Genomic DNA, 18,490 nt, shown 5'->3' with positions numbered 1-18,490 from the left:
CCCCAGTTGCCCACAGTGGTCAGCTGCTGACTGACACCGGTAACATATCCTTTTTTTTTCTTTTTTTTTGGGACGGAGTCTCATTCTGTCACCACCCAGGCTGGAGTGCAGTGGCGCAATCTCGGCTCACCGCAACCTCCATCTCCCAGGGTTCAAGCAATTCTCCTGCCTCAGCCTTCTGAGTAGCTGGTACTACAGGCGCATGCCACCATGGCCGGCTAAATTTTGTATTTTTTAGTAGAGACAGGGTTTCACCATGTTGGTCAGGCTGGTCTCAAACTCCTGACCTCGTGATCCGCCCGCCTCGGCCTCCCAAAGTGCTGGGATTACAGGTGTGAGCCACCGTGCCCAGCCTGGTAACATATCCTGTACTGACTGGCTGCCTTCTCTGCCTTGTCCCTCCATTCCCCACTTCCATACTGGTGCTTCCTGGAATCTCTTCCTAGTAAACTACTTAAACTCAGATATTAGTCTCAGGCTTTCTAGGGGAATCAGCTGAAGATGCTCCCTGATTGTAGTTCTTTAAATTACATCCCTTGCTCCCCTTTCCCTCAGGGCTCACACAATGGCCACTCCAGGGAAATTGTTTTCTGCACCCTACTTGGGACGAGCCATCTTGTTTTGTGCCTCCCCAGGAAGGTAGTCATGAAGCGGTTTCCACACTTTTCCATGTCTGTTCACCAGCGCACTGCTGATAACATTAAGCACTAGTGGGAACCCTACCTGTGAGCCAGCCTGACCACTCAACCTCATCGCCTTCCTGCCAGTTCCCTAAGGCAGTGATTCTCAGGGCATGGTCCAAGGATTCCCACATCCGAATTACCCAGGGAACATGTTGAAAATGAAGTTTCCTGAGTCCCACCCACTGAATTACAATTTCTGGAGATGAAGCCCAGGAATCTACATTTTAAACAACTTCCAGGGAATCTTACACAGCCTGAAGTTTGAGATCCACTGTTTGGAAGTTTGGGTGGTCACCAATTAGCAGCACCAATTTGCCCCAGTAAGTTCTTTGCCCAGCCTTGTTCAGCAAAACCCATAATACTCAGTGGACAATAGCAGCTGCTTCATTCAAATGGCGCCATCCTTTTCCCGTTTCTGAGTGGCCTTCCCTGAAATTCTGTATGCTTTTCCTGCCCGCGTGGACTTTTGACACTGCTTTGCTCATTGTGCCTGGAGGTTTAGGTTCCCTGGGATGGAATTTAGCCAACGACCAGCAGGCATGAGCATCTCAAAGTCCATCAGCCTTGTTTAGATTTGTGATACACTAGTGGGGTGTAACTTACCCCCAAGAGCTCCCCTGTGGGATCAGGCTGGGGCAGGGACTTCACTTAAGATCATCTATTTGCTTAGCTCCCTCCCCTTCTGTGTCCCGTCCTCCATTCCCTCCCTGCCTCCCCTGGGAGCATGTCCTTAATATATCACTTGCTTGTGAATCTTCATCTCAAGGTCTACTTCTGGGGACATTTACCTAAGAACCTATTTCCCTTACTTTTTCCTGACTTTTGCTACATAAGTGAACTTGAAAGTAGCTAATTACACCATAAATAACAGTTCTACTCAGTATCAAATTGATCACGAGGAGTTTAAGTTATATTTAAAGAAGGTGCCTGGGTGGATGTAGGTTATGAAAGCTAATGCCCTTTTGCCTACTCTACCGTTTCCTCCCCCCCTTCAATGACAGCTAATATTTAATTAGCACTTACGTATTCCAGGCACTGTTCTAAGCACTCTCACATATGTCATTTAATGCTCATGGCAACCCTATAATATTGGCACATTTATCATTTCATTTTATGATGAGGAAACTGAGCATATAGATAGCAAGTGACTTGCCCAAGGTCACACAACCAGTAAGTGGCAGAGCCAGCAATCAATCCAGGCAGTCTGGTTCTGATGTCTGTGGCCAAGGTGGATCTCTCCCTTCTTGGAGACGCATTGTATTTATTTGTTTGGCATAACTTTGATATTATGGCCTTTGACCTAACTTTGACATTATGATGTTTGGCATAACTTTGAAATTATGGCATTTGGCATAACTGTGACATTATGGGGTATCTTGTTTACCACGCACTTCATGTGACTGTATCTTGTCTCACCCCAGACATAGTAAGCCCTTTGGGAGTGGATCCAACTTTTCATACCACTCGTAGCTTCTCCCTAGGACAGAACGTGCCCTGTATGTACCTGTATATTGATTGATCATATTCTTCACCAATTTCCTCCTGCCCTGTCCTTGGTCCTTTAATCACTTCCTTTGACTACAGGCCCAGACTTCCTCTTCTTCCTCCTCGTCCACCACCATCACAGACAATGACCAGCAGGTTGTCTAAATCTCAGATACTATACGATCAAGTTGTGTGTACACAGGCCCAATATCATGCATATTAGTAACATGTAAACCTATATAAATCCTCTAGTCCTCTTCCCAAATTAAGATATATTTTGCATACTTTTCTGTGTTGTCCAATTTGGTAGCCACTAACCACATGTGGCTATTTAAGTTTACATTTATCAAAATTAAATTAAATTAAAAATTCAGTTCCTCAGTTCCACTAGCCACATTTCAAGTGCTCAATATTCACTGATTACCATAGGGGACAGCACAGACACAGAACATGTCCATCATTGCAGAAAGTCCTCAGACAGTGTGACTTCGGAGGCTGGCATAGATGATTTTTCTCTTGAAGACTAAAAGTTATTTCTTTGCAGCTACTATAGACTCCTATACACTACTACTAAAATCACATCCATGTCTGCCCTAATATACAAGAATGCTGGCCGGGCACAGTGGCTCACGCCTGTAATCTCAGCACTTTGGGAGGCCGAGGTGGGCAGATCACCTGAAGCCAGGAGTTCGAGACCAGCCTGGCCAACATGGCGAAACCCTGTCTCTACTAAAAATACAAAAAATTAGCCAGGCCTGGTGGCACACGCCTGTAATCCCAGCTACTTGGGAGGCTGAGGCACAAGAATCGCTTGAACCCGGGAGGTGGAGGTTGCAGTGAGCCCAGATTTCACCACTGCACTCCAGCCTGGGCAACAGAGTAAGACTCTGTCTCAAAAATAAAATAAAGAATGCTAATATGCTGCCTAGGATGTGGGCTGGAGGACAGAGATTAAGGTAATCTCTTCCCCAACCCCACTAGGTTTCAGAGAATATTGGAAACTCCTGGAGTTTCGCTGGCTGCGTCCTCACTTCTTCATTTAGGGAAACTTTCTGGATCATCAAGCACAACCCACCTCCCCTGAGCTCCCAGTCCTCAGAGGACATGGGAATGTGAAGGCTTTTAACACAAAACTACACAACACACGTTTTCCCTATCAATGTCAAAAACTCTGGTTAAAAACAAAATGGGACAACTCATTAATAAAAAATCAAATCACTTGATCAAAAAATGGGTAAATAAATAGACATTTATCTAAAGCTGAAATATAAATGGCCAAGCATAAGATGCTCAACATCATACATGATCAAAGGCATGCAAATCAAAACCATGATGAGATATTGCCTCACACCCATTAGAGATGGCCATTATAAAAAAAATTTAAAAAAAAAAACAGAAAATAACAAGTGTGGGTGAGGATGTAGAGAAATTAAAACCTTGGTGCACTGTTGATGGGATTGTAAAAGAGTGCAATCACTATGAAAAACAGTATGGAGTTTCCTCAAAAAGTTAATAATAGAACTACTGTGTGATCCAACAATCCCACTTCTGGGTATACACCCAAAAAAATAAAAAGCAGAGTCTCAAAGATATGTTTGCACATCCGTGTTCACAGCAGCTTTATTCACAATAGTCGAGGGGTGGAAGCAATCTAAATGTCCATCAATGGATAAATGGATAAACAGCATGTGGTATATATACACAATGGAATCTTATTCTGCCTTTAAAAAGAAAGAAACCCTGTCACATGCTACAACATGGATTAACCTTGAGGACATTATGCTAAGTGAAATAAGCCAGTCACAAAAACACAAATACTTTGACTGAAGGGGCAAAGAGAAGGAAGAGTTACCAAAATGGGTGGGAGCTATAGCTCTGGGATAGGGCTGCCTGATGGAAGTTGTAGCTCTCACCAGAGGAAAAAAGCTGCTGACCAGCACAGCCTGGCAGGGAGTGAGCTGCAGGAATAAGTACGCCTACCTCTCTCTCTTCCTATCTCAGATCTACCGGTGTCCTCCATTGTCTGGACCAAACCAGAAGCAGCCACTCTCCAGACTGGATCTGGAGGGACAAATGGGGAATATTCAGCCCAGGGACTCAAGCTATTTTGGAACCTGGGAGGCAGGTTCCAAATTTCTTCTTTCTCAAGAAGAAATTCAGCAGGTAAATTATGAAGAATCTCTAAGCAAACATAACCAATAAAATCCAAAACAGGCCAGAAAGAGAAGACTAGAATAAATAATTAATCCTTCGATGCAAAGACATAGACATACATCCACAAGAGACAACAGCAAATACAGAAACATTATCCAAACAGATAAAGCAAGGAACCAATGGCGGATCCTAATAAGATGGTGATACGTGAGTTATCTGACAAAGAATTCAAAATAGCAGTTTTAGGGAAACTCAGTGATATCCAAGATAACACTGAAGAGCAATTCAGAAATTTATCAGAGAAAATTAATGAAGAGATGATTGAAATAATTTTAAAAACCAAACAGAAATCTTGGAACTGAGAAATACATTTTCTGAACAGAAAAATTCATTAGAGGCCCCCAACAGCAGACTAGATCAAGCAGAGGAAAGAATCACTAATCTCAAAGACAGAATATTTGAAAATACAGTCAGAGGAAAAAAACAGAATTAAAAGGAATAAAGATCACCTGCAAAATATAAAAAATTACCTCAAAAGACCAAATCTAAGAATTATTGGTGATCAAAAGGGAGCTGAGCAAGAGCAAAGGGTAGGAAGCTCACTTAAGGAAATAAATAACAACATTTTCCAAAACTTGAGATAGATATAAATATCCAGGTACCGGAAGGTCATAGAATGCCAAACAGATTCAACTCAAATAAGACTGCCCCAGAGCACATAATAAAACTCCCAAAGGTCAAGGACAAAGAGAGGATTGTAAAAGCAGCAAGAGAAAATAAGCAAATAACATATAAAGGAGCTCCAATTCATCTGGCAGTAGACTCCTCAATGGAAATAATACAGCCTCAGAGGGAGTGGGATGACATTTCCAACGTGCTGGGGGAAAAAAGAAACCTGCCATTCAAGAATACTGTATTCTTCAGATATGAAGGAGAGATAAAGCCTGAAAAAAAGGAACACTAATGTGCAGAAAGGAAAAAAATTGAAGGTATAAAATTCACTGTTAAAACTAAGTACGCAGACAAACTCAGAATACTCTAGTACTGTAATTGTAGTGTGCAATTCACTCATAACTCTAGTATAAAGCCTAAAAGATAAATCTATCAAAAACAATAGCTACAGTAAGCTGTTAAAAGATAGACAATATAAAAATATGTAATTGAGACAACAGAAAGTCAAAATGTAGGGGGGATGGAGTTGAAGTGCAGAGGCTTTTTTTTTTTCATTTTTTTCTTTGTTTCTATTATTTTCTTTGTGATGTAAGATAAGTTGTCATCTCTTTAAAATAACTTATTATATCCATAAGATGTTTTTTTAAGCCTAATTGTAACCACAATGCAAAAACCTATAATAGACTCATTAAAAATAAAAAGCAATGAATTAAAACACACTACCAGAGAAAATTACTTAACCACAAAGGAAGAAAGTAAGAAAGGAAAAAAGGAGTTACAAAACAACCAGAAAACAAGCAACAAAATTGGCAGTGGTGAGTCCTTACTTAATAATAACACTGAATGTAAATGGACTCAGTTCTCCTATTAAAAGACAGAGTGGCTGAAGGGTTACAGAAACAACACAGAACTATATGCTGCCTATAAGAAACTCACTTTACCTATAACGACACACATAGACTGAGAGTAAAGGGATGAAAAAATATATTCTATGTAAGTGGAAACCAAAAAAGAGCAGGAGTAGCTACACTTACATCAAATAAAATAGACAAGTCAAAGGCTGTAAAAAGAGAAAAATAAAATCACCACATAATGATAAAAGGGTCAATTCAGCAAGAGGCTATAACAATGATAAATATTTATGCACCCAGAACCGCAAAAGACACAGAATAGCCAAAGCTATCCTAAGCAAAAAGAACAAAACCAGAGGAATCACATTACCTGACTTCAAATTATACTACAGAGCTATAGTAACAAAAACATCAGGGTACTGGCATAAAAACAGACACATAGACCAATGGTACAGAATAGATAACCCAGAAACAAATTTATACATCTACACTGAGCTCACTTTTTACGAAGGTGCCAAGAACATACATTGGTGAGAGGACACTCTCTTCAATAAACGGTGCCAGGAAAACTGGATATCCACATGCAGAAGAATGAAACTAGACCACTGTCTCTTTCCATACACAAAAATCAAAATAAAAATGGATTAAAGACTGAAATCTAAGACCCCAAACTATGAAACTACTACAAGAAAACTTTGGTGAGACTCTCTAGGACATTTGACTGGGCAAATATTTGAGTTATACCCCAAAGGAAAAATGGACAAACGGGATCACATGAAGTTACAAAGCTTCTGCACAGCAAAAGAAACAGTCAACAAAGTGAAGAGATAACCCATGAAATGGGAGAAAATATTTGCAAACTACCCATCTGACAAGGGATTAATAACCAGAATATATAAGAAGCTGAAATAACTCTATAGGAAAAAAAATCTAATAACCTGATTTAAAATGGGCAAAAGATCTGAACAGGCATTTCTCAAAAGAAGACATACAAATGGCCAACAAATGGATAAAAAAAGCTCAACATCACTAATTATCAGATAAATGTACATCAAAACCACAATGAGATATCATTTCACCTCAGTAAGAATGGTTTTTATTAAAAAAGGGGGGGGGAATAACAGATGCTGGCAAAGATGTGGAGAAAGGGGAGCCCTCGTACAGTGTTAGTGGGAATGTAAATTAGTACAATCACTACAGAGAAGACTATGTAGGTTCCTCAAGAAACAAAAAAATAGAGCTACTATATGATCCAGCAATTCCACTACTGGGTATATACCCAAAAGAAAGTAAATCAATATATTGAAGAGATATTTGTACCTCCATGTTTATTGCAGCACTACTCACAATAGCCAAGATATGGGATAAACCTAAGCGCCCATCAACAGATGAATGGATAAATAAAATGTGGTGTACATACACAATGGAATATTATTCAGCCATAAAAAAGAATGAAAACCTTACCACCCAGAGTGATTTTGAGGATAAAATCCTATGTGGTGAGAACATTCAAAAGCTTCTTCCAATAAATGTGTGAGGTTATAAAAATAAATAAATAAATAAATAAATAAAAGCACTGGACCACCAAAAATCCCATGTGGACTTAGATATGCTTCTTTATCTGCAAAGCCCCATACAAACATAAAGGATTTGTTTCTCTCAGGAGAAATGCTAATGTCATTGGCAGCAACATAAATGAAACTGGAGGTCATTATGTTGAGAGAAATAAGCCAGACACAGAAAGACAAACATCACATGTTCTTACTCATATGTAGGAGCTAAAAGAGTGAATCTCATGAAGGCAGAGAGAAGTTCGGTGGTTGTCAGAATCTGGGAAGAGGGAGTGTATTAGTCCATTCCCACGCTGCTATGAAGAAACACCCGAGACTGGGTAATTCATAAAGAAAAGAGGTTTAATTGACTCACAGTTGCGCATGGCTCAGGAGCCCTCAGGAAACTTACAATCATGGCCGAAGGCACCTCTTCACTGGGTGGCAGGAGAGAAAATGAGTGCCAGCAGGGGAAATGTCAGATGCTTATAAAACCATCAGATCTCGTGAGAACTCACTCACTATCACGAGAACAGCATGGGAGAACCGCCCCCATGATTCAATTACCTCCCACTGGGTCCCTCCTGAGACAGGTGAGGATTGTGGTGATTACAATTCAAGATGAGATTTGGATGGGGACACAGCCAAACCATATCAGAGGGCATGAAGAGAGATCAATTAATGAGTACAAACATACGCTTAGAAGAAATAAGACCTAGAGTTTGATAAATCAGTAGAGTGACTATAGTTAACAATAATCTATTGCACATTTCAAATAACTAGACGAAAATAAATTTATCCTAGAATAAACAGACGATAAATATTTGAGGTGATGGATATCCCAATTACTCTGATTTGATTTTTACACATTATATGAATATATCAAGTTATCACATGGACCTCAAAATACGTACATCTATTATTTATCAATAAAAATAAAAACAATTCAAAAAAGTCATAGCGAATACTTTTTTAAAGTATACAAGCAAGAACATGGTTTATCTACAAATTCAAAATGACATTAATATCATGTTTGGGGATCAAATGTGTATTAATAAGTAGATTGAAATTTAACTATGTGTTGAATCCATCCAGACCGCTTCCATGGCCTGTTATTTGGAATTCTTGACTTTTGCACTTTAAAAAATACATTCCTTTATTATTATAATTTTTGGGTTTGTTTCTAAAAGAGGAGACAGGAGTGCTTTTTGGCAGCTATTTGCAAGCACTTCTTCAGAAGTAATATGCTGTGGAAATGGATAATTTTATTCTCAATAAAGGAAAAGCCAAGTTGGATAAAAACTTTTCATCCATATAAAATCTTTTAATCCATATCCACTATCCATATAGTGCATATTCCTTTTTATCCTTTTAACTTTTATTTTGAAGAACTAGAGATATTGATGTAGTAAGAAATGATAATATGAATGTTCCTTACAGGTGTAAGGTCAAAATTCAGAATTATCATTTTTATGTCCCTCATCAGCTCATTCTATTTTTTTTACCATCTTAACCATTTTAAGTGTACAGTTCAGTAGCTCATTCTATTTTAAAATCAGTATTTTTGATGCCTCCTTTCTGAACCCAATAATCCACTGTGAGAATAAGTTAGACAATTGAATAAAAATAATTGAAAGCTGTAAAATGGTCAAAACCCCCATAGCAGATGAGGCCATCACCTGAGTGACAAAAGAACCAAGTGGATGATGCTGGAACAGGCCTACTACTAACAGGCACAGGATCTTGACTGCCCCAAACAGCCAGTCAACACTTGGAGGCTTTTACAGTTGAAATGAAAACAGATTCCACTATTATTTTTTTAAAAATCATAAACCTCAGAACACTTTCACAAACCCCGGAATATTCTTAGAACCAAAACTGAAGTAAGAAATCTTAAGATTCATATCCTGGTTCCACCTCTCCCTAGCTCTGTGACTTGAGCAAGTTATTTTCTTTTTCTTTTTCCAATGCTCAGTTTGTGAATATACAAGTGAGGATTTAAAATATCTACCCAGTGAGCCTGGCCAGTCTACAATCTGGGCACACCACAGACAGATGCAAAGACAGGGAGAATGTCAACTTGAACTTGGCTTAAGTTGTTCTCACTTCAGTTTATTATCAAACCAGCAGATGGATAAAAGCTGTGCAAAGAATAAAAGTGATAATAACCCAAATAAGTGAACAGATGTAGCTCGTCAAAGCAGCTCTAACAGAGTGAGGAGTCTGCCAGGTCAAAGAAACAAAAAAAAGCCTAAACTCATTATATCATTAGACTGGGGCAGGGCCATGTCACAATAGCAGTGGTTTTCAAAGTATGGTCCCCGGACCGATGTTTTTGACCTGGGTATTTGTGAGAAATACAGATTCTTCTGCCCCAGCCCAGACCTACTGAATCAGGAACTCTGGGGCTGAGTCCCAACAATTTGTGTTTTAACAAGCCCTCGGGGGCATTCTGATTGGAAGCTCAAGTGTGAGAACCTGCCTTATGGCATGAGGCAATTCTTTTGGAACTGGTTTCATGTTCTTGTTATTTTTCTCATGGGCCTGCTTACCCCCCAGGGTGATTGTGAGGATTAAATCCTATGTGGTAAGAACATTCAAAAGCCTCTTCTGATAAATGCATGAGGTTATATAAATAAATAATAGCACTGGCCAAAAAAAAAAAAATCTCAAGTGGAATTGGAAATGCTTCGTTATCTGCAAAGCCCTATACAAACAGAAAGGGTTTGCTTCTCCCAGGAGAAATGCTAATGGCTACGAATTTAACGACTGGTTCTGCACAGCACTGGCCAATTCAGCCCTATAGTAGGTACAGGATTGGGCTATCCCAAAAGGCAATGGCCGGTAGGATCTTTTCCCTGCGGCCTTTGGGGATCACTTGCATTTTTGTATGTGAAGGAGAAATAGATGGTGCGTAAAGAGCCTACTAGCTTGAACTATCTGCCTGGGCCCCAGTCTCCAGGAACATCTCCCTGGTTTGCTGTAAACAGCAGTGTCCAACAGAACTTTCTGTGATGATGAAAATGTTCTACAGCCCACACTAGGCTACACTGTCCATTGTGCTAGCCACTAGCCACATGTAGCATTTAACAATATGACTAGTGCAGTAAAGGAACTGCATTTTAAATTTTCTTTCATCTTAATTTGAATCTCCACATGTGGGATGTAGTTATACTAAAAGATAATTATTCTTTGTTTACCTGAAATTCAAAAGTAATTGGGCAACTTGCATTTTTATTTGGTAAATCTGGCAACCTCGGTTATAGATTATCAGTGACATTGACATTAACTCCTCCCGTGGAAAGTTTGATTGAGAGATTTTCGCTCATGAGCAGAGGAAGCAGATTTGATCTCACCTTGGTCAGAAAGGGCACGGTGTTCTTTTTCAAAGAAAATTTTTGAAGGAATCATGGCTGAGAAAATCAATGTAACAGACGACTAGAAATACAAAATTGTACTATCATTCGTATCCTCATGCTTATTTCTCTGCAACTGAATCCATTCTCCACAGACAGGTTTCAATGGGAAATGGAAGGCAGTCCAAAGAGCCTAATTCAGTGAGGGATAATTCTGGGCTTGGAGCATGGTCCTAGGTATTACGGAGGAGCAGAGAGGAATGGTATCTATGGGTCATGCAAAGAAAGGATTGTAAAGCAAACCTTCCCTTCTTAATTGCTTAATCTCTTAATCACCTCAATGACTGATTACCTTATGGAAGTAATCATGAGATTGAAAAAAATAAGACCAGGATTCTTGCCTTATGACTATGCTTATGCTTTTGCTTTGCTTCAAAGACAAACAAAAAAAAGTATGGCAACCAGAATATTGCTAGTTCTCAGACAATATTTTCTGGCTGGTTGTGATGGCATACGCCTGTAATCCCAGCACTATGGGAGGCTGAGGCAGAAGGATCGCTTGAACCCAGGAGTTCAAGACCAGCCTGGGCAATGTGGTGAAACCTCATCTCTACCAAAAACAGAAAAATTAGCTGATTGTGGATGAGCGCACCTGTAATCCCAGCTACTCCAGCTGAGGCTGAGGTGGAAGGATCACTTGAGCCCAGGAGGCCGAGGCTCCAGTGAGCCGAGACCATGCCACTGCACTCTAACCTGGCAACAAAGTGAGGCTCTGTCTGAAAAACAATAATAATATTATTATTTTGCTGACAACCCTATTTCAAGACCAGATCAAATAGAGATGCCTTTATCTCTCTACACACTCTAGCCCTCACTGTTTGCCATAACTATCTTCTCTTTTAAGAGATATTGACAAGAAATCAGTTCTTAAGGCCTCTAAGCTCATCTTTAATATAATAAAGAAGATATTATTTTGTAGTTACTTATTTGATAACATTATTTTTAACTAGAGGAAAGGATTTTGAAACTGGCACTCCTTCCCCAGGAATAGCAAAGGAACATGGTGTTTTTATTAACTAAACAGCCTTCCAAGAGTTGATTCTTACAAAATTCAGGTCTTCCAGTTTCCAAGAATTTTTAGGTCAAAGAGTAATGGTTGTAGTTTTCCTCTTTCAAAAGAAGGTTTTGATGTAACAAACATAGCCAGCAGGTTTGAAAAATGAATCTTAATAGCATTGTGTCTACACCATCACCTTTGATGTTTTCCTATTTTCTCTATGGCCTAAAATACTCACATGGATATAATTTTAGCTTTGGAGATCTGATGACTTGGGAACAAATGGGTCTCCAGCAAGAGATTATTAGTGCATGCAATTGCTCTCCTCTCTCTCTTCTCTCCCTTCTCATGGGGTCTTTCTCTCTTTTCTACCCATTTACCTATGAAAAGGTATTGAGTCTGAAAGACAGCCAGCATTCTAGTATTTGAATGGTTTAAATGGGTTTAAATTTCAATAACTCAGGTTTAAATTTGGAATTACAGCATTCACCCTGGAGGGCCGCCATGTGATTTGCATCCAGACAGGTTCTCAAAGTGTGGATGGTCCCTGATCCAGCAGCAGCAGCAGCAACACCTGGAAACTTGGAAATGCTAATTCTCAGGGCCCACCCACCCAGACCTACTTGGTTGACTTCAGTTACAGTTACCTGAGTATTCTATCCAAAAAGAAAAATAAAAAAACCTTTCATGCTTCTCTTTCTTTCTTCAGAGTAGAAGAGTAGATCATCCTTCTCACTGGCACATTCAGACTCTTCTCCATAGAGTAGAGCATCTTTCAAGAGTGTATGGTCCCAGGACCACCAGCATCAGCATCCCTGGGAACTTGTTAGAGATGCAAATTCTCAGGCCCCACCCCAGACCTGCTGTATCAGACACTCAGAGAGTGGGTCAGCAATCTGGGCTTTAACAAGCCCCCTTGCGATTCCAATGCATGGTTGGGTCTGAGGAACAATGAGATAAGAGCATTTCATGCTATTGAGCCTATTCTATGACTTAGATTTATTCTGAGATACCAAACAGCTACCATAGCCCTATTAAAAAAGCTCTGTGAGTAGTTTACAAGCCCATGGGATTGGATTCTTTTGTCAATCTGCCTTATCCTCAAAAAGGTATTAAAAACAGTAAACACCATTCACAATATTACTCTGTAGATAAAAGTCTGTGTTTCTCAAGAGGATTCATTGGAGGGAGAGTGTCTGAACCAGCTGTGTGGGATCTGTGTGGATGGGATGGCAAGTGGGGAGAGTCGTGGATTTGAAAATGCCTCCTTTCCTCCTTGATGTAGGGGTGTGTGTGTGTGTGTGTGTTTAAATTAGGTTGGTAGAACAGTCTGCCAAGATTCGAATCTACTGGGGTATGAAAGCCCATTTTTATAATCCACTCATCGTGGCCCTATCACTGAACTCTTGATCTTTTTTTAAAAACCATATGAATGTGAGTTTCCTTATTTAAAAACAAGTAAGTACAATTTGGTGACTATTCACCACATCATGCTATGCTCTATGTATGATCCTTAACATGCATTATCTCTGTCGGTCATCACAGCAACTTGGGGAGGTTGGAACTCTCAAACCCATTTTACAGATGAGGACACAGAGGAGGCTTATACAGATGAAGCAGTTTGCCCAAGGTAAGTAGACAGCAAGCATCAAGAGTCAGGATCTGAAAGGCCACTGTTTCAACGATGCTATGTGAACTTTGAATTTTCTGATTTGATTAGGGAAGACAAGGACCATGCACTAAATGTTGAAAAATGACACATTCAATGGATGGAAAAGATATTTTAGTCTGAGTGTAATTGTTTTGGGATTGAGCAGTCCTTTTCAAACTTGACTGTGCATACAAATCACCTGGGAATCTTATTAAAATGCAGATCCTGCTGGACGTGGTGGCTCACTCCTGTAATCCCAGTGCTTTGAAAGGCCAGGGCAGGAGGATCGCTTGAGGCCAGGAGCTTGAGACCAGCCTGGGCTACATAGAGAGACCCAGTCTCTACTAAGTAAATAAATACATAAATACATAAATAAATAAAATGCAGATCCTGATTCAGCAGGTTTGCGGTAGAGCCTGAGATTCACATTTTTTTCATTAAAAAATAGTGCTCTTTATTATAAATTACTGAAATGCTTCTTTTCTGAATATAAATATAAATATGTGCAAAGTTTGACTTGGATTAGGATTTTATTGAGTTCTTCAAGCATCTCCTAATAGCCTCAAGGGCCTGAGTAGGGGGGAGGAGAGAGGACTGGAGGTGGAATCTTTATAAAAGAGTGATTGAGGAAGATTGTAAACATTATTAAAAAACAAGAAATGAACAAAAAAAAGAGAAAAAAACCACCCCAATACACAACTGCCCTGTCCAGCCCAATACCTGACACAGAAAACTTTGTGTTTGTTTAGTTGCACCCCCGCCCCCCACACACACACATACAAATCTGTTCCAGGTAATTCCATCGCTGCTACATTCCTGTAAGTTGTCACTGATCAGTGCTATGGCAGAGCGGAAGCACCTGGGGTGGCAGCATTCAGCGTCTCCGATGACCTCTAACCTCCCCCACCCAGGCAGGAGGGAGGGCTGTGCAGGGGCTGGGGGCAGTGGGACCTGGAGGCTCTGCTCTGACCAGGAGGCGCCTGACCGGCCAATACTTACTGGGCTGACACTCCCAGTGCTCAGCTGGAAGGCATGGGTTTCCGCCCCCTCCCCACTTCCCTGGCTGTGGGCTGGCTGGGTGCCCTCCGGTGAGTCCCTCAGCCTCTCCACGCACTCCACGCATCCAGGCTGAGTGTGTGGCTTTCCTATGCTGAGTCCCTCTCCATGGGACAGGGGGCATTTAAGGCGAATGAGAGTCACAGTTTTAACCGGCTCCCAGGTGATACCACTGCTGCTGAGCTGCAGACATTTCAAGTAGCAGGAGATAAGATACAGTGTTTCTAAACGTCTTGTTCATGTATAATATCATTTGATCCTTACCTAAGCCCTGTGAAGTAGCCATTATTATTTCTACCTCTTAGATGAAGAAGTTGTGAACTCTCAATCTTTAATTTAAAAGGTGAACGCTAATGTAGCTCCTCAGTGCATTTATACTATCAACAAATCTAGGAGTATTCTTTCAAGTACAGTGGGTATAAAAGTATGGTTTGACCCCCAGGCTTTCCCTATCCAATTCTTCTTCGCATTCCTGCCTCATAAACTATGCTAAACCAGAGCTACAATCATAGCGTTTCTCCCCCAATGGTGGCTCCTCAATATTTCCCAAATTAACTTCATATTTCTCATTTGGCATTCAAGACTGAAACTGTAGATTTTACATTGAATTGCATGAAATTGCCATTTTAATGGGGCAAAAGTATCAAATATCAGCAATCTCATATGGTTCGACCTAATATTATCTACCTCATATTTACTTTGTTAAACTTCTCTATAGCCTTTTTCTTTTCCATATTGTAATTTTTTTTTTTTTTTTTTTTTTGGATACAATGTCTCACTCTGTCATCCAGGCTGGAGTGCAGTGGGCGCGGTCTGGGCTCACTGCAATCTCTGCCCCCAGGTTCAAGCAATTCTCCCACCTCAGCCTCCCCAAGTAGCTGGGACTACAGGCACGCACCACCTCACTTGGCTAATTTTAATTTTTTGGTAGAGATGGGGTTTTACCATGTTGGCCAGACTGGTCTTGAACTCCTGACCTCAAGTGATCTGCCTGACTTGGCCTCCCAAAGGCCCATATTATAATTTTTAAGCTTCTTGGAATTTTAATACTTAACCTGCTAACGACCAGCCCCAACTTCTGGTGAAAAAATCTCAGAAAAATAAAGAGAAAATGTTCCCTCTTCCCTGCAGCTTCAGAGAAGCAGACACTATTATGTGACACAGAGCCAGTCCCATGTCATAAAATTCTAATGGGGAACATTTATGCATCTATCCCACTCTCCTTGCCAGTGCAGAGGCTTGGATGAAAGACCATAATCCCAGTCTGTTTTGTTACTGTAAAACTGTCCTTGGAAGTGTTATTTCTAAAGAAATGTATCTCTTAAGTTACCTGGATATCAGAATGTGTTCCTATGTCCTGTGAAATGACACCTATAACACCTAAAAGTCTGCAACTCTGGTTGGTCATCTTATTAAATAATGTGTTGCTCTGGTAATAATAATACAGAAATTGTCAAGTCTGTTTTCGATAAGGTAACAAATATTTCGGTTAGAAGCCTTTGTTAAGTGGAAGAAGAGCTTTAGAATTTCTTTTTCTCCCTTTAGGCATTGTCAATCCTGTGACTCTGTTGGCTTCCTTATTCTTTATTTTCTTTTTTCTTTTTCTTTTTTTTTTTACAACAGGGTCTCAGGGTCTCACTCTGTCACCCAGGCTGGAGTGCAGTGGTGCAATCATGGCTCTCTGCAGCCTCCTTGGGCAAGCAATTCTCCCACCTCAGCCTCCGGAGTAGCTGGGACTACAGGCACGCACCACCACACCTAGTTAATTTTTTGGTTTTTTTTTTTTTTTTTTTTTTGAGAGAGAGAGACGGAGTTTCATCATGTTGCCCAGGCTGGTCTCAAACTCCTGAGCTCAAGCAATCCACCTACCTCAGCCTCCCAAAGTGATGGGATTACAGGTGTGAGCCACCATGCCCCACCTGGCTTCCTAATTCAAACAGTAGAATCTGTCTCGTTTAAATTACCAAGAAGATCCATGCTATGGAGCCAGCCTGTCTTAGCCCTTTCCTTCGCTTCCGGTCTGCACATACACCATGCTATAGATAGCGCCTCTTCTGCGCTGATCATCCCCCACTGTTCCTTTGCTCGTGTGTGATTCCTCCACTTAGAACACCTTCTTCCCGGCCCCGTCTAAACCTATCAAAATCCAAGCCAAGGTCACCTGAAGGTCACCTCCTTTGTGAGGCCTTCCCCAATTCCATCCAGTAAGATTTATTTTTAATGGTATTTTTCATGCGCGTCCGTGTGAAGGGACCACCAAACAGGCTTTGTGTGAGCAACATGGCTGTTTATTTCACCTGGGTGCGGGTGGGCTGAGTCCGAAAAGAGAGTCACTGACAAACAATCATTTCGAAATAACTGGCTTCTCGGGGAGTATGAAAAAGATGCATGGCTCCAAATATCACTTGTTAAAAATCACCCCGTTCCCCTTCCCCTTCTTACTTCCAGTGGAAGCTTTAACATTTCTGTGGAGGAGCCGCTTAGAGCCCAAGAGTAATCCTGCTTAGAAGAAGGCAGGGCATTAGGGGATTTGTTTTGAAGCTCTATTTGCATAACACTTTACACAATTCTTAGAGAACATCACTTTTCCATATCAAAGAATGCACTCCATAGCGAAGACAGGCGTGGAGAGCTAAAGTTTCTCAAGCTGCCTCCCGCTTCACACTGACTTTCTCAAGTCTTACAATAAACTCATTAGAGTTTATCAGACTCACCCAAAACAGTCCTTCCAAAACCTGTCTCACCAGCCATAGGCCTCATCGCTTTTCCTTCTGCTCCTTCCCACTGGAAATTGGGAGGGCAAAGCCAGAGATCTTAAATAGACAAGGATGGAAGAAGGCTGGGAAGCACTGTGTATGTGTGTGCTCGTGCGTGTGTTCGCACGTGCGTGTGTGCGTGCTTGTGTGTGCTACTGTGCACGCGCGTGTGTGTGCTTGTGTATGTGCGTGCGTGTGTGCGGCGCTCACCCATGATAGGACTTTTCCTGTTGTCCCAGAGTTGCCAAAGGTGGAAACAAAAAGCATCAGGTGCTCCCACATCCTAACGAGGGGCTGCAACCAGCCAGCAGACACGTTCTCAGAGAGTACTAAGAGATGGCAGAACTGGCCCTATTTGGACTCTGACCGTTCCCTTCAACCACCCTTTTCCAGACTCTGTAGCTACGGGAGGATGGGAAGGGGAGGGAGAGAAGTTGAGTGTTCCTGGCGCGGGGGGGGGCTTTTCTTTTCTTGGGACAGAGTAGGAGGGGGTGGGGAAAGGAGTGCTGGGACTCCCCTGCTCTCCCAAGCCAAGAGTTGTATGTAGAAGGGAGACCTCTAAGAGGGTCGCTCCGGGAGAGTGGGAGGTCTGCATGAAGGCAAAGTTGGCATCTAGTTTTACTGCCTGGGCTCTTGTGGAGCTGCACAGACCCGCAGGCCCACACTGGACCACCCTGGAGCCTTGGGAACTGTGGGCGAGCTTGACGCATATTCTTTGAGGGATGTGTTGTGTGTGAACCTGGAGTCTGGTGCCCCCGTGTGGTCTAGAGACATCTGAACGTGAGCGGTTCAAAAGGTACTGAGGGGCCGTGTGCCTGGAAAGCAAATGTGAGCATCACTTCCACCTTGATCCCGTGAGCCCACAGCTTCTGAATTTGGAAAGGCTCCACAGGAAGGAGCATAGGGCTTACTTAGAGAGCCGCTCTTCAAGAGGCCTCAGAGGAGTCAGAATCCAAGTGAAGTTCAACACCATCGCCTCAGAGAAAAGAACCAGCCCCGTGCTCAGAGACCCTTCACCTCACTCAGCAAATCAGAGCATCACACCTGGAAAAGGACCATTTTCGCAGGAAGATTTCTCTCTCCCTTCTCTCGTCCTCCCCCACCCACCAGACCAGAGAATACGATATTGAAATTGTAATTGGGACTGTCAGCTTCACCAACCAAGAGAGCCCAGCAAGTCATGAGGTCCACCCAAGGTGTCATTAAAGGATGGGAAAAG

The 18,490-nt window shown here is 41.5% G+C and overlaps 2 protein-coding genes across 2 annotated transcripts in view; both read right to left on the bottom strand.

Moving 5' to 3' along the window:
- The window catches only part of PDK3 (pyruvate dehydrogenase kinase 3), a 300,615-nt gene that overhangs the window by 145,664 nt on the left and 136,461 nt on the right, over positions 1-18,490 (bottom strand). The gene's annotated exons all lie outside the window — the stretch shown is intronic.
- The window catches only part of ZFX (zinc finger protein X-linked), a 180,293-nt gene continuing 164,837 nt past the window's right edge, over positions 3,035-18,490 (bottom strand). The window contains exon 6 of the transcript XR_009214288.1: positions 3,035-3,055. The gene's annotated coding sequence lies outside the window, so the exon portion shown is untranslated. The remainder of the gene's footprint in view (positions 3,056-18,490) is intronic.

This window comes from Hylobates moloch, unplaced genomic scaffold (genome assembly GCF_009828535.3).
Source record: "Hylobates moloch isolate HMO894 unplaced genomic scaffold, HMol_V3 SCAFFOLD_7, whole genome shotgun sequence".
Classification (NCBI taxonomy): domain Eukaryota; kingdom Metazoa; phylum Chordata; class Mammalia; order Primates; family Hylobatidae; genus Hylobates; species Hylobates moloch.
The sequence above is the reverse complement of the archived record's forward strand: the minus strand, read 5'-3'. Positions and strand labels throughout refer to the sequence as shown.